Genomic DNA, 16,528 nt, shown 5'->3' on the forward strand with positions numbered 1-16,528 from the left:
GCTCCGCACCACGGACATGTGTCCCTGTATTGTGTAGGGAACATCTTATGTAGTATGTATAAATTGTGGAAAGTCCCTGCTTGCAGTCTCCGCCAGCAGACCGCCTCGTGCTGTGTTAATGATGTGTGCGGTGGTGGGTATTTGAATCTCCGCCCTCTGTGATAGTTTAATATTTCTGCATACGTTGGTTCCACCGTCATGGGGTCCTCCAGGGTTTCCGACTGCCCTGCTCGGCTCGTGATCTCGCGAACTAGGCTGTCTACCCTCGAGTTACCCTCTATCCCGGTGTGTGCCGGTATCCAGAAAATCCTGTGTCTTAAGGTCTTATTTGGAAGCTTTGCTTCGAGGAGGATCTTCAGCGCTTCCTTGCTTATTTTGCCCTGTATGTAGTTCCTGCATGCTGCTTTGGAGTCTGTCAGGATTATCAAAGACTTGTTCCTACGGTAACCTTCGGCCGCCGCTAGAGCTACGGCAGCTTCCTCCCCCTCCGTTACCGTACAGTTTCTTAATGTCGCGCTGCTAATTGGTTCCCCCATGTAATCTACCACTGCTGCCGCGACTCGGAACTTTCTGGTCCTGTGGTCCCATGGATAGAGGGCCGCGTCTGTGTATACTGTGTTTTCCATTGTGGCTAGGTTCCGCTTCACATAGTCTGCCCTGGCCTGCCTTCTAGCGGCATGGAGGTTGGGATCCATGTTTCTCGGCAGAGGGCTGATGTCCAGTGTCTGGCGGACCTCGTCTGGAATGCTAGCTGTTCTATCTACGATCCCTTCTACATTGTGCCCTAATCTCTTTAGGAGCTTGCGGCCGGTGGCTGTCTGCTGGAGCCTGGCTATTTGCGCACTTAGCTGGGCTTCCGTTAGTTCTTCGAATGTGTTGTTTAGGCCCATTTGTAGCAGCTTTTCATTTGATGTGTTTCTTGGCAGGTGGAGTGCCGTCTTGTACGCCATTCTTAGCAGCGCCTCCGTCTGTTCTTTGTCTTTCTTGGTCATGCGGTGGTATGGCAGCGAGTACGTGACTCTGCTGACTATCAGGCTTCTGACGAGCTTGATCGTGTCGCTTTCTTTCATCCCGCTTCTGTTCTGTGATACCCTCTTTATCATGCGGCTTATTTGTTCTGTTGACTTCTTGAGTAGGCTAATTGTGTAGGTACATCTCCTGCTTCCTTGGATGCGTATCATATCCCTTTCTGGTATATTTTGGCCTTCTAACTTTACTGACGTTGCTCGTTTCATATACGTTGTGTCGAACATCCTAGACAGTTCCAACAATTGACAGGTTAATGACAGAACACGATGGATAGAAATACAATAATATAAATATGAAATAGCCTAATTAACCTTTCTAGTTAGACCGCATAAATCAATAAAACCGAGAACGAAATTGGTCGAGTTGGGGAATCGAACCAGGGTCTCCGGAGTGCGATACGAGCACGCTAGCCACTCCGTAATGCCAGCTGAAGGGTTTGGAATGAACAAAGGCGCGTCTAGCTAATACGGCGTCTTCGTTCACTACCATCTTCCCCCTTTCCCTTACGGCGAGGTGCAGGTATCCACCCAGATATGCGAGAGAGATACATTTCCTTTCCTCAAAAAATAAATTTACCGTCCAGCAAGGCGTACAGCCGAATTGGCGATGGCGTTCTGTGGACTCCTGGCAGCGTTGCAAGACGCTGTCGCGTTCCACTCTTACAGAGAGAGCTTAACATGTTAACCACACATCAGTAACACACGCAGACAGCCAATGGACGCCTCATTCGCTGGCAGCACTTGATTCATCATTCACAACCGAGCCGAAATTGCCGCTGCCGTTCGCCATTGCGAAATTATCTGCCAGTTCTTTCTGAGCCATGAGCGAGACGACCGATGGAAGTCCTCCGTCTGCTAAAAAAAAAATTCTGTGATAGCGCATACATATGTTGCTCGATTTCTTTGCCTCAATCTATCGAAAAGGCGAAACAGCTTATTTGCTGCGCTCAAATTTCGCATTAGGAAGTAACGTAATCGTCGGTAATTTTTTGAGCAGCGTCCGCTCCGGCGGACGCAGTTGTTGCTGCGACGCGCGTCTTTTCTTTACTTTTTCTCTTTCCTCTGATCTTTTAACTCTCCTCTGTCTGCACGTGGCAGCTGTGGTGGCTCGGATCGAGCCAGTAGGCAGGCCCGTGCAATTTCCTTTTCATCCTTCTCTCAGTCACAACACAACAACGCCCGCTGATCCAGGGAGCCAGTTATGCGCACTTCCTTTCCTTGAAATGATCGGAGTGCAAAACGTTCTCAACGCGAACGCCAATGAACACAATGAACGCCGATGGTCTATGGCTTCAGCGCCGCGTTTCTGGCACAACGTTGTCAATGCCTGCAGCCCACATCTCTCTCTCATCACCCTACATACCTGTAAGCGCGATTTAGGCGCCCATTGACCCAAGGAGCCAGTTATGCGCACTTCCTTTCGTTAAAATGGCACAAAGTTGTCAATGCCAGCGCATGCAGCGCACATCTGTCACTAGCGCCACGTAGCTTAAAGCACGATTGAGGTGTCCACTGTTCCAAGCGGGTAGTTATGCGCCTTTCCTTTCTTTTCCAAACTCCCATTCCATTGGTTTCGCAGCTTAAAGCGCGACTAAGGTGTCCACTGCTGGTTATAACAGACAGAGGCGACGGCGACGCCGCCAAAGGCAGTAACAGGCGCCCAAGAGGGCGCTCTAAATGTCAGCCAACGTTGTACGGACAGAGTTACTACACGCGATACAAAAAAAGCACAAAAACTAACAGACACACAAAAGGAGCCGCCCTGGTTATTTCAAGCGCTCACCGAAAGATCCCCAGGTGGTCGAAACTATTCCGGAGACCTCCACTACGGCACCTCTTTCTCTCTTTCTTCTTTCACTCCTACCTTCCTCCCTTCCCTTACGGCGTGGTTCCGCCGATATATGTGAGACAGATACAGCGCCATTTCCTTTTCTCAAAAAACCAATTTACCAATTTACAAACCACACAAGCCCTCATACGCTACATGAATCATATTACAAAAAAAATCTGCTGCCGCGTTCGAAACAGAAATGCCATTTGCGTATTCTCACTGAATTCAATATTAAGTTGTTGGAAGCGAATATCCCCAGTGCACGCAAAGAAAAGGTCAAGAAAAGATCTTATCACTTTGTTTTCGGCGTATGGTCGGCCTGATCGGCAGGTGCGTCGGAAGACCAAGAACTCTGGAGGCGGATGTTCTGCCTGTTTCCAGTCGCCACCGCTGCTGGGTCCTGCGGTTCGGTGACAGCGGGGCGGCAGAAGCCCACGTGAATAGTGGAAAGCCGGCGGAGCCTCTTTCTACCTCGCGTGGCGTTGTCTCAGCGCCACGTCAGAACACCCTCCAGTGCACGAGATGCAGCGTCTTCAAGCTCTTTCCTGCTGCAACGGTGGCTCAGTGGTTATGATGCTCGGCTGCTGACCCGAAAAACGTGGGTTGGATCCCAGGCGAGGCTGTGGAATTTCGATGGAGGCGAAATTATAGAGACCCGTGTTCTGTGCGATGTCAGTGCACGTTAAAGAACCCCAGGTGGTCGAAATTTCCGGAGCTCTTCACTAAGGCTTCTCTCATAGTCTGAGTCGCTTTGGGACGTTAAACCCTCATAAACCAAATCAATCAAGCTCTTTCCTTGCTTCTTAGTGCGATCTGTTCCCCGGCCGAAATCGCTGTTCAAAGAAGAGGAGGGCGGACTGCCTGTCGACTGGTGTGGAAAGAAAAAAAAAAGAGGCGAAAGGAAAATGCGGAAGGTGTGTTAGCGCTGCAGTGACGGCTGCCAGAAAGCCAGATACCAAAACTAGCGATGAGTGGGAGACCACGCTAAGAAGCTCCGACGAAAAAACTCAGCGCTTCGCCGTCCGCCTGGCGGCCGAGGCTGAAGACCTCTTCTCCTAGACGGGGTCGGATGTCCTCCGGCCGCGGTGCGACAGACTGCCTTCCCGGACGCCTGTGTGCGGAGCTGGATGGTTGGTTGGTTGGCCGCGCCATATTTGGCGGAAATAAATGTTCTTCCTCCTCCTCCTTCCGCTGGCCAAAGCTTGCCCACCTTGATCGTATTCAGACATTAACATTCTTTCTTTGAATCATGATCCTGACGTCCAACTGACCGGACTTCGCTTCTTAGCTCGGTTCAACTCTGTTGTATTTTCGTTTTACCGTTTGTTGTTTTTCGTAACATGCTGACCACTTAAATGTTCCGATTATGCTTGACCGCGTTCTGTTAACCTCACTAAGCCCTCCTGCCACAATCTCAAGTGGGATTAGAAGTATTTGTAAATAAATAGATAAATAAATCGTGGATAGCTTCTCGCCACGGAGCGAAAAACTGAAAATTAGTATTCCCGCCACGATGGCTCAGTGGTGAAGGCGTTTGTCTACTGAGCCGGAGTACACGGGTTCGAACCCAACGGACCGGCCGCGTTTCGATGAAAACGCAAAAGGCACCCCTGTGCTGTGCAGTGTCAGTGCACGTTAAAGATGATCCCCAGGTAAATTAAATTAAATTGGTTTTTGAGGAAAGGATATGGCGCATTATCTGTCTCGCATATCTCGGCGGACACCTGAACCCCGCCGTAAGGGAAGGGAGGACAGTGGGAGTGAAAGAAGAAAGCGAGAAAGAGGTGCCGTAGTGGAAGTCTCCGGAATAATTTTGACCACCTGGGGATTTTTAACGTGCGCTGACATCGCACAGCACACGGGCGCCTCTTGCGTTTCGCCTCCATCGAAACGCGGCCGCCGCGGTCGGGTTCGAACCTGGGTACTCCGGCTCGGTAGACGAGCGCCTTACCACTGAGCCACCGCGGCTGGTCTTCCCCAGGTAGTCGAAATTATTCCGGAGACTTTCACTACGGCACCTCTTTCTTCCCGTCTTCTTTCACTCCCTCCTTTGTCCCTTCTCTTACGGCGCGGCTCAGGTGTCCATCGAGATATGAGGGACAGTTACGGCTGAGTTTGGTTTCCTCAAAACCAATTTTAAGTTTTTTTGTTCCGCTACGGCGTCTAATTCTCTCTCTCTCTTGTTTCATCCAACCTTGCTTCTTTCTCTTACGGCGCGGTTCGGGTGTTCAGGGAGATGTGAGAAAATTACTGCTCATTCCCCTCCCCAAAAACCTATTTTCTTTGGCGCACTCTTAATTAGTGCTTCCGTAATTAAACATTCTCTTAATACACATATACTCATTAGTATACACTAGTAAAATACCTCTTCAGGTGAAAGACCACACTGGATACATACAAAACTCCGCTTGTACCTAAGCTCATGCGTGCGCATTGATTGACTGCCGGGATGCGTTGCTGTTATTGGGACATGCTCCAGCGGACAATAAAAAAACACTTGACGCCGTTTTATATGATTCCTGGACGGTGAGCCGGACGTTTATCAATTCTTCTTTCTTGGCCTGCGCTGTATTTGGCGAAGCAGAATGGTTGCAAGACACTGCGATGAAGATGCGCAGCCTGTCCGTGATTACTTCGAAGAAAACGCGTTGCGGCTGTGTGCAGTGTACAGAAAGCTATCTTTCGGAGATGGAGTTATCGCTTTGATGGAGCAGTTGCGTTCCTTGAAACGGTTCCCGGAGTTATGAGCGAAACGCACGTCCTCTGCTGATATTTGAGAATGCAGTGCAGAACATAATCTTTTATTGCGAAAGCAATACTACGCTAGGTTTTGAGCCTTCAGCATGGTCGCGGCGGTAGTCACGTTTGACCTTTAGACGGCTCCAGTTTGATGACACGTGGAGGCGCTCGCGTGTGTGACGTCATACCGAGGTGAAATCTGAGCTACCAACTCGGTTCGTCGGCGCGGTCCCAGTGGTAGCTACGGAGCGCCGCAGATCCCAGGCAGTAAGAGAGGGGATTGCGTTCATTTCGAGGAAAAGAAAGGCGCCTTACCAACTCTGTGGTTTATTGGACACCTCAATAGCACTTTAAGCTAATTCCGGCGTTCCTTGCAGCACTCAGCCTTTCGCCTTTCACTACTGTAGTCGCTAAAGTTGCTCGTAATTTGCTTTCGCAACCTTCCGGGCTTAACCAAGCTAAGCCTCTGCCAATTTTTTTTGGCCTATGGTAAACTCTTGATACAGGCAATAAAGAAAAAAACAATCCTGCATGGTTTAGTCTGTGGCGTTCATGCCTTGCGTCCCATGGTTCGTGGGTTCCAATCCTGGCTGAAATTTATGGAATTCTTTCGTTACGTAAAATTAGTTACTGGGCAAAGTTAATACGTTTCAGACATGTACCGACCTTTATTTCACATTAGTAGTCCTATTTTAAATTCTCTTCGTTTCAGCCATCCACCAGTGACATGGGGTTTTCGACATGTGTGACATCAGCTTCTGGCCATAACACTCACCCTGTCTTTTCCTCTGAACGGGAGCGTTAAAACTATCGCTTTAAAATAAAAACCGTATAACAGATGCGGACTTAAGAACAGGATGTCTGAAATAAGTGAGCTGCAAAGTTATCCGCGAGAGAATGAAAACAACCAAGATGGTTATCAGCTCAAAAAATCACGTATATGGAAACGAAATACGCATATGGCAGTGAAACAGCAGAGCGTTTAGAAAAGAAACAAAAACAAAACGAGGCAGCTTACAAAAATACACAAGCAATGGTAAAGAGCAGCCAGAGGTCATCACGCCCATTTCTAAAAGATGTTATGACCGAGCAACAGTGCGTTAGAAGGAAGGAAAAACTTTATTTTACTCTAGTCCTTTTCCTGCGGTTTGGGAGCATCTTCAGAGACGTTTTCTCCTTGATTTTACCCCCAGGAGTCTTCTCTGTCGAAGTCGTCCGCCTCTAATCAGTGGTCGGTTGCCCTCAGTCCAGGGCTCCGCTGGCCACTGCCGCCCGTTGAGCTCGCTGTACCAGTCCTTCTTGGTCTTCACAGCGGTCGCTGGACAGCAGAGTCTCCCACTGCTCCGCACTCGGGTTTTGTATTTTGGGGACCACGTCTATCTTTTGGCAGGCCCATGTGATGTGATAGAGAGTAGGTTTTCCGTCGCACCAGGGACATTTGTCCGCGTATATGGTAGGGTGCATTTTGTTTAGTATATGTAGGTTTGGGAAAGAGCCTGTTTGTAATTGTCTCCAAGTGACAGCTTCCTCTCTGCTGAGAGATTTGTGCGGTGGGGGATACCGCAATCTTCTGCCTCTGTAGTTTTGTAGTATGGCCGAGTAATCCCTGGGTGCTGGCGCGAGTTCCGCGGGCTCATCGGATGCTCGGAAAGTAATGTATCCTCGAGCTATCCTGTCGGCCTCTTGGTTCCCTGCCACCCCCGTGTGCCCCGGTACCCACACAATTTTGTGTGGGATCTTGTCGCTTTGTTGTTCCTGGTTTTTAATTCTGTCGCTCGCTGCGAGGAGTATACGGAGCGCGTGACGACCTATCCTGCCATTCATGTAATTTCGGCAGGCTGTTTGAGAGTCGGTGAGTATTGTTAGCGACCGCCCGGTTCTATAGCCCTCCGCCACCGCTAGAGCAACGGCTACTTCCTCGGACTCTGCAGCTGTGCAGCCTCGGAGAGACGCGCTGGTCATTTCGCGTAAAGACGAATCGACCACCGCCGCCACAGCGATTTTGGTGTCTCCTCCTCTCCAAGACGCGTCTGCATACACGGTCGTGGCTTGAGGAGCGTATGTTCTTTCGATGAAGTCGGCCCTCGCTTCTCTTCTGCCTCGATGGAGGTTGGGATCCATGTTTTTTGGTATTGGCGCTACCTTGAGGGTCTTGCGAAGCTCGTCGGGGATCGTTGCCGTCCTCGTCATTTCTCGCATCTGCTCGCGGTATCCGAGCCTCTGCAGGAGCGCTCTTCCAGTCGTTGTCTGCAACAGCCTGAGTTTTTGCGACTCAAGCTGCGCCTCTCGTAGCTCCTCAAAGGTGTTATGTAATCCCAGGGCCATGAGTTTTTCGGTTGACGTGTTGTGCGGAAGTCGGAGCGCTGTCTTATACGCTTTGCGTAGCAGGGCATCCGCTTGTTGTATTTCGTTTTTGTTGAGGCACTGGTAGGGTAGGCTGTACGTAATTCTACTAACTACAAGGCTTCTGACTAGTTTGAGTGTGTCCTCTTCACGCATGCCATGTCGCCTGTTGGTGATGCGGGTGATCATGCGTGAGACTTGTAGTGTTGTTGCTTTGAGCAGGGTAAAAGTGTGAGTACTGCGCTGGTTGGATTGAACCCACATGCCTAAAATTCTTATTGTTGTCTTTTCGGGTATGGGTGTCCCGTCAAGCGCTGTTTCAGCTCAGTTAAAGAGATATGTGCCGATTGTTACCGCTGTGACAAGTTTCCCCGCCGCGGCAACGCTTCCGCGCGCGCCTGGCGACGACCGCTATGGTCTTCTCTGGACATGTTGCGGGGAAGGGGTTGGACCCGGAGGGCGCGTCTCCAGGGTTCTGGCACTCTCTCCCTTTCCTCAAAGTGGTAGTTATGTTTGATGTGTAGCCGGTCCAAGAGGCGGCGACCGGACGTGGTCTGTGCAAGACGTGTGTATTGGTTGACTAAGTGGGCTTCTCGAAGCTCCCGGAATGTGTTCACCACGCCCAAAGCCAGAAGTCGCTGGTTGGACGTGGTGACCGGGAGGTCGAGAGCCCGCTTGATGACTTTCCGGTGGATGACCTCCAGTTGGTCATCATCATGTTTGCGCAGGTGCAAGTAGGGGGCTGAGTAGAGGATTCTACTCGTCACGAAAGCATGGGCAAGCCGCAGTGCATCCTCGCTTCGTAATCCGCCCCGCTTGTTGGAGACCCGGCGGACCATGCGGCCCACCTGGTCTCCCAATACTATGGTAACCAAGAACACGTGTATTACGTGGACGTTACCGGCCCACACCACGGGGGGTGGTACACGGCCGCAGTCGTACACAACACAAACACAGTTAACGGGCTGACTTTCAAAGCCTACAACGCAACACACGCGGAGGAGATTGCCATTGCTCTGGCTCTCACGAATCCCAAGTCAAAACACATCATCACCGACTCGCGAGGGGCCTGTCGGAACTACGAGTTGGGCTGGGCTCCCCCGCTTGCCTGGCGCATATTGGAATATAGGTGCCGATGCGAAGATCCAACTCCACGCAACCTGATTTGGTCCCCCGGTCACCAGGGCCTACAGGGAAACGAACAGGCCGATCAGGCCGCCCGCGCACTCTCTCCCCGGGCTATCTCCCTGTCCTTGGAAGCCTACTCCCAATCAGACAATCTGGCCCTTACATTCAAACACATCACCGATTACTACAAGGAGGAGCACCGGCGCTACCTGGCCCCTTGTAAGGGACTGGATCGCGCTGACGAGCGCCTCCTCATCAAAATTCTTACTAACACTGTACTGTGCCCGGCGGTACTTAAAGATTTCAACGAATCCTTTGATGGCACGTGCCAGTTCTGTGGGGAGGTGGCTGACACCTTCCACATGGTTTGGGCGTGTCAATCCAACCCATCCATCCCCCCCAACCCCAACCCCACCAGAGAGGACTGGGAGGCGGCCCTGCTCGGCTGTCAGGACCTAAAGACCCAAAAGGCCTTGGTTCACCGGACGCCGGCGGCGTTGCTTGCCAATGGGGCCCCGGAATAGGGGCTCCACCTAGTATTGTTAGGGGAAAGGGCCAATAGGGCCTACCCCAATCACCTCTCTGTAAATATTCATTGCATTATAAATGTTTTTCACCACCACCATCCCCGCCGCGGTGGCTCAGTGGTTACGGCGCTCGGCTGCTGACCTGAAAGACGCGGGTTCGATCCCTGTCGCGTCGGCTGAATTATGATGGAGGCGAAATTCTAGAGGCCCGTGTGCTGTGCGATGTCAGTGCACGTTAAAGAACCCCAGGTGGTCGGAATTTCCGGAGCCCTTCACTACGGCGTCCCTCATAGCCTGAGTTGCTTTGGGGCGTTAAACCTGAATAAACCAAACTAAACCAGGTCCAAAAAAACACACAAGAACTTCATGAAGCATTATCAATGATGAAACAACCGATGCGCTTGCTCTTTGGTTAAAGAGCTCGCTTGCTAAACACGGGTTGATGATCCTTGCCTGAGCTCTCCTTCATCGATTAAAGTCGCTCTCTCTCTGATCCTTGCCTTGGCGGCCGGCGTCCCGTGTATTAACGTTTACGTGTGTTAAGCAGTTCCAAGTGGTCTAGATAGTGTCGGAGCATTGAACAATGGCATGACTCAGGATTCACAATGATGTTGTTGCAGGTAAAAATGCGTCAGCAAGTATTCAACGAAAGGTATATTACCTTTGCAAAAATAATCCTGTCTTTGCGACGATGTCGTCTGCGGGGACGTTATGCTGCGAGTGCCTGCTATGTCGGACGTAGCGCAGGACGCTGCCGTAAAGCGTGTCGCAGCTGAGGCTCAAAAGAGCAGAAACAAAACATATAAAAAGTGACGATGATGAAATAAAAAGAAATCAGAGGAAAAAGAACAGATCAAATGACGGGACACTGATTGGGCGGCCGGGAGGCAACTGCTGCGGTGGCGCAGGCCGCAAAAGGGCGCTGACCCGCTTATCTTTTATGTCTGCGCTCGAAACCAAACCGGGATAAATGCAGACCCCTAGCTACACGTAGCTGTCAGCGGTGGAGGCTTCAAGGCCGGCCGCTTATAGCTTCCGGAGGAGAGAGAGAGAGAGAGAGAGAGAGAGAGAGAGAGAGAGAGAGAGAGAGAGATGTTTTTAATGAAAAACAGATTTTAACCGGCGTGAATATTCGCTGACATGCTACTCTGCCTAGGGGAGGGTATAGGGTAGTAAAGATGGAAGAAGGGTGGTAGAAAAGGTTGCGGTCATTGAAGATGTTGCAACGCAGGTCACTGCATGATGGCTTTTTTGAATGAGACCGAAGTCAAGTTCTATGCATGTGTAAAACGAGGCGATAAATTGCTCGGGCAATTTGTTCGCCACACGCGAGCTGGAGTCCCCGAATGTCATTTGCAGTATCGAACGTCCTACGACTGACATATTGCTGGGTGATAAGGACAACAGGCAATGCCGTAGATTGCAGACGGAGGGGCTACGCAGAACTCCAACTGTTTATTGGGCCTACTTGTGCCCACAAACGGGAACGAAATCGGCAGCAGTGTTGGTAGCAAGTACTCTTGATTGTTAGCGAGGTTCAGAATGCTCGACGTCTTCATCGGCCGTCCTCAATTTATAGCTGGCTACGTACAGTCAGGCCGGAATGAAACGCGAACATAGCACGTCAAGAAAACAAAATATTTTACCTGCCTACTTTCAGCTGAAGGGTACAGCTAGCCTTATTCATGTGTCTGGGTAAAGGGCCTACTGAAATGCATAATCGAAAATAGGTTGTAAAGGAATATCTCGGTGCAAAGCAGAAATGTATGATATATGCGTGTTCGCGTTTCATTCCGGCCTGACTGTACGTTCGATACAAGAAGTCTGAAACACTGAGCGCAATCTCGATCGCATACGAAAGTGTTGTGCGCAATTACAACCGTCGTAAGGGAGGAACTACTCATTAGTACACACCGAAGCGCAGACATGCGGCTGCAAAGGAAAGCTATACAGATTTGACAAAAACTTCGCAGTTGAATAAAAATTCGTTCTATTCCGAGGATCGAACCTGGCACCATCACCTGACCGGAGCGCTAGCCGCTCCAGACAAGTACACGCCATAAACAAAAACACTTTAAAGCACAAAAACTGCAAAAAATTTACATTATTAAAACATACTGCAACAAAGTAATCGCCTTACGATAAACTTCACAAGGAGATAATGATGATGAATTTTCGTGGCTCAAGGGCATCTATGGCTAAAGAGCGACATGACACAAGGTATTTTCTTCTACTTAAGGTGGGGTCGAAGACCTATTACTCGAGCATTTCATCTAAAGAAGACGAGCACCAGGCAGGGGAAAGCTTGTACCCATTGTATCACCTCTGGGTACCCGGCGGCACTGGGCATCAAACACCGCATCTCCCGCAAGCGAGGTGGATGCTGAAACGACATTTCACTAGAAGAATACATTTTTTAGATCACCAAGGTATAGGCTGTCATTGCTGACTTGAGGCGGTTTGCAGCACTATAGTAAAACTACAGTAGAATTAAATTCAGATTATTGTTATTTACATCTATTATATGGGAGGGTGTTCATTGGACTGCAACGACCATTCGCTCCTGTCCAGTTCAAAGTTTTATAACTGGCATCGAAGACGCATAATAGCTGAATATTCCTACCATGTCGTTAACAGTTCCTTTCATGTTTGATACTTTTTTGTGTGATTTAAACATTATTGTAGTGCTCACTTTGTACATTTTGCTGTATTTCGTTACCTTTGTTGCGTATTTTGCATTTTGTGTTTTTCGCACTCCTGCCGTAGCGCATATAATTGCGCTGCAGTATAAATAAATAAATAAATAAATAAATAAATAAATAAATAAATAAATTGTAGAGAGGAAGATGAGCAGCGGCGGCCGCCGCTCCGCTAGCGCGCGGCGCGAGATCGCTGGCTGGATGACCGAAGCTCGGACCGGCATTTTGGCTATCTGTCGCTAAGTTCCTTTCCCCGGAAATCCTGCTACAATTTGGTGGAGGTGCTGGGTACAGCCTTTGGCCAACGTCCTGGAGCTTCGCAGCAGAACGATCGCTCCAGCCATGTCCACCGACGCAAGCCAGTCATCTTCCCTTTCGCCTACGCCCGTCGTTTGCCCTGGCGCTCTCCGACAGCGGGACCCAGCCATTTTTACTGGGTCCGATCACGACGAGGAGGATTGGCTGGCCTCCTACGAACGGGTAAGCGGCCACAACCGGTGGGACGACGCCATGAAATTGACCAACGTGGTGTTTTACCTCTCGGACGTGGCCAGCCTATGGCACAGGAACCATGAATCAGACTTTACCACCTGGTCTGCCTTCAAAAGAGCCTTTTCTGACATCTTTGGGCGCCCTGCAGTACGCAAGCTGCGCGCTGAACAGCGCCTGCGAGTGAGAGCCCAGCTACACGGAGAATCGTTCACGAGTTATATCGAGGATGTCATCAACCTCTGTTCAAGGGTGGACTCGTCTATGACCGAGGCGGACCGGATTAAGCATGTCCTGAAAGGCATCGAAACGGAAGCATTTCAGATGCTTATCGCCCGGAACCCTACCACCGTTGCCGAAGTGTTCAACCTGTGTCAGAGCTACGATGAGCTCCGTAAGCAGCGCATTCTGGTGCTACCACCTTCCGTGCAGCCTGACTCGCTTTCCAGCCTCTCCGTGACAACCTCCCACAGCTCGCTGCTTGACCAGATAAAAGACTTTGTACGTGAGGAGGTGGCTCGACAGCTGTCACTTCTTCACGGCGTGCAGGGGCCTCCCTCCAACCTGGATCCGACCCTACAAACGGTGATTCGCGAGCAAGTGACCGAAGCGCTACCACCTGTTCGTCCGCCGGTTCCCGCTGCAGCGCCGCTCACATACGCCGACGCCGTCCGAAAACCAAGAGCCGAGCCGTTTGTCCCGTATTATCCTCCGACGCCGCCGCCTGCCTTTCCAACCCGACCACCTCCTGCTCGTGTCAACCCTTGGCGCACCCGTGACAACCGTCCTATTTGCTATGCATGTGGTGTCCCTGGCCACGTTGAGCGCCTGTGCCGACGCCGTGTGCCACCACCCGTGGATGACCCCAGAACCTACGTCTACGCGGCACCACAGCCCCCGCCACGTTCGTCGGCTGCCGAACAGCTTGATGCCTCCGATCGCCGCCCGTATTCTCGCCGCCGTTCGCCATCCCCGCGGCGCCGTTCTGTTTCGCCACTGCGTCCTCATTCCCCTATGCGCCAGGAAAACTAGTTGCCGCAGTTCCCGAGGCAAGAACTGCGTATTCGGCGACAAGTTCAAGGCCTCGTTTGTCCCCAGCGAATGTGCTCGACGTTTCTGTGGAGGGCCACACCGCCTTGGCGCTTGTTGACACTGGCGCTGCTGTTTCTGTGATGAATGAGAAACTGTGCCGAAAACTTCGCAAAGTGACGACGCCGTTATCCGGATTTTCGCTTCATACAGCTAATGCACAGCGCATCTCGCCTTTAGCCGCCTGCACAGCCAGGGTAATCATTTACGGTTCCTTATATACTGTTGAATTCGTCGTTCTCTCATCGTGCTCTCATGACATTATTTTAGGTTGGGACTTTCTTTCCCAACATGAGGCCCTCATCGACTGCGCTCGTGCCGAGCTCGAACTTCTTCCGTGCTGTGCTACCTCGCCTGATACGTCGTCTTCGTGGGGCAAACTGTCTGTGGCTGACGACATCGAGATTCCTCCGTGCTCATCTGTTCCTGTCCCTGTCTCCTGCCTCACCGCATCTGACGGCGCCGTCGTCTTTACACCATCCGACGTCTTCATCTCTCGACACGGTCTGCCTCTGCCATTCGCTCTGCTCACTGTTCAAGACGGCTGCAGCCTCATCCCGATCTCGAACCCTTTTTTGAGCCCCTGCATATTTCTCCGTGGCGAATGCCTTGGCCACATTCAGCCCGTCGACTCTTTGCTCGATCCCGAACGATGCGCCGAATCATGTTCTCTTGCTACTAATTCTCTTACTTTGCCCGCATCTCCCGCTGTGGCCACAGACGATGCCTTTGCCGATTCCGTCGACGCCAGTCTTGCCACACCGCAACGCGCCCAACTACTTCACCTACTGAACCAGTTTCGCTCTTCTTTCGACGTGGCTCAAAACCGACTCGGCCGCACGTCTACCGTGACCCATGAGATCGACACCGGAGCCCACTTGCCGCTTCGTCAACGCCCGTACCGAGTTTCGGCAGCCGAACGCCAGATTATCAACACTCAGGTGGACGACATGCTTCAGCGAGGCGTCATTCAACCATCCAGTAGTCCATGGGCCTCTCCTGTGGTTCTAGTGAAGAAAAAAGATGGCACAATACGATTTTGCGTCGATTATCGGCGGCTTAACAAGATCACCCGCAAAGACGTTTACCCGCTGCCGCGAATCGATGACGCCCTTGACTGCCTCCAAGGCGCGGAGTTCTTTTCTTCTTTAGACCTGCGTTCGGGGTATTGGCAGGTCCCTGTGGCCGAGGCTGACCGTGCCAAGACGGCTTTTGTTACACCAGATGGCCTGTACGAATTTACCGTCATGCCTTTCGGCCTTTGTAATGCCCCAGCGACTTTCGAGCGAATGATGGACTCCATTTTACGCGGCCTGAAGTGGACCACGTGCCTGTGCTACTTAGATGACATTGTCGTCTTCGCGCCTGATTTTGAGACGCACCTTCACCGCTTGGAGCACGTGTTGACATGTTTAACTGCCGCGGGGCTCCAACTTAATCTCAAAAAGTGTCGCTTTGGCGCCCGCCAACTGACAATTTTAGGTCACGTCGTCTCTAAGGACGGCGTGCTTCCTGACCCAGCCAAACTTCGTGCCGTCGCTGAGTTCCCCAAGCCGTCGACTCAGAAGGAACTTCGCAGCTTTCTCGGCCTGTGTTCTTATTTCCGACGTTTCGTCCGAAATTTTGCCTCTATCATCGCACCACTTACGAAACTTCTTCGGGGCGCCAACAACCTGTCCGATTGGTCACCTGACTGCGACGACGCCTTCATCACCTTACGCCGGCTGCTCACAGCGCCTCCCATTTTACGCCACTTCGACCCCACTGCTCCCACTGAAATTCACACCGATGCCAGTGGCGTTGGCCTCGGCGCTGTCCTTACGCAACGTAAACCCGGATTTCCCGAGTATGTCGTTGCCTACGCGAGCCGTGCACTGACAAAAGCGGAATCCAACTACTCAGTAACCGAGAAGGAATGCTTGGCGATTGTTTGGGCGATCGGAAAGTTTCGCCCTTACGTTTATGGCCGCCCTTTCGATATCGTCACGGACCATCATTCCCTGTGCTGGCTGGCCTCCTTGAAAGACCCTACAGGCCGCCTCGCTCGCTGGGTCCTACGCCTACAGGAGTATGATATCCGTGTCATCTATCGCTCCGGCCGAAAACATAACGACGCCGACGCATTGTCCCGCTCTCCACTGCCGCCAGACGTTGTCTGCCACTCGCCAACCGGTTGCGCTTCGCTGTCGTTTTCAACAGATACCATGGGCAGCGAGCAAAATAAGGACCCGTGGATATCTTCGCTTGTACGTTTTCTCTCAAATTCCTCGGCGGCACCCGTGCCTCGTGCCCTCCGCCGCCAGGCTGCTCACTTCGCCATTCGTGATGGTCTATTGTACCGCCGCAACTACGTCCCTACCGGCAGGAAGTGGTTGCTTGTCGTCCCTGCCCATCTGCGGTCGACATTCTGCGCCCTGTTTCACAACGACCCGCAGTCTGCTCATGCCGGCGCCTTTAAAACATACACGCGACTCCGTCTCCGCTATTATTGGCGCGGTATGTCCACCTACGTCCGCAAATACGTCCGCTCGTGCCCTGACTGTCAACGTCGCAAGCCGGCTCCTCACCACTCAGTCGGCCAGATGCAGCCTCTCCCTTGCCCTTTCCGTCCTTTTGACAGAGTTGGAATTGACCTCTACGGCCCCCTTCCTTACA

This window comes from Amblyomma mixtum, chromosome 2 (genome assembly GCF_055824585.1).
Source record: "Amblyomma mixtum isolate Tamu chromosome 2, ASM5582458v1, whole genome shotgun sequence".
Lineage (NCBI taxonomy): Eukaryota > Metazoa > Arthropoda > Arachnida > Ixodida > Ixodidae > Amblyomma > Amblyomma mixtum.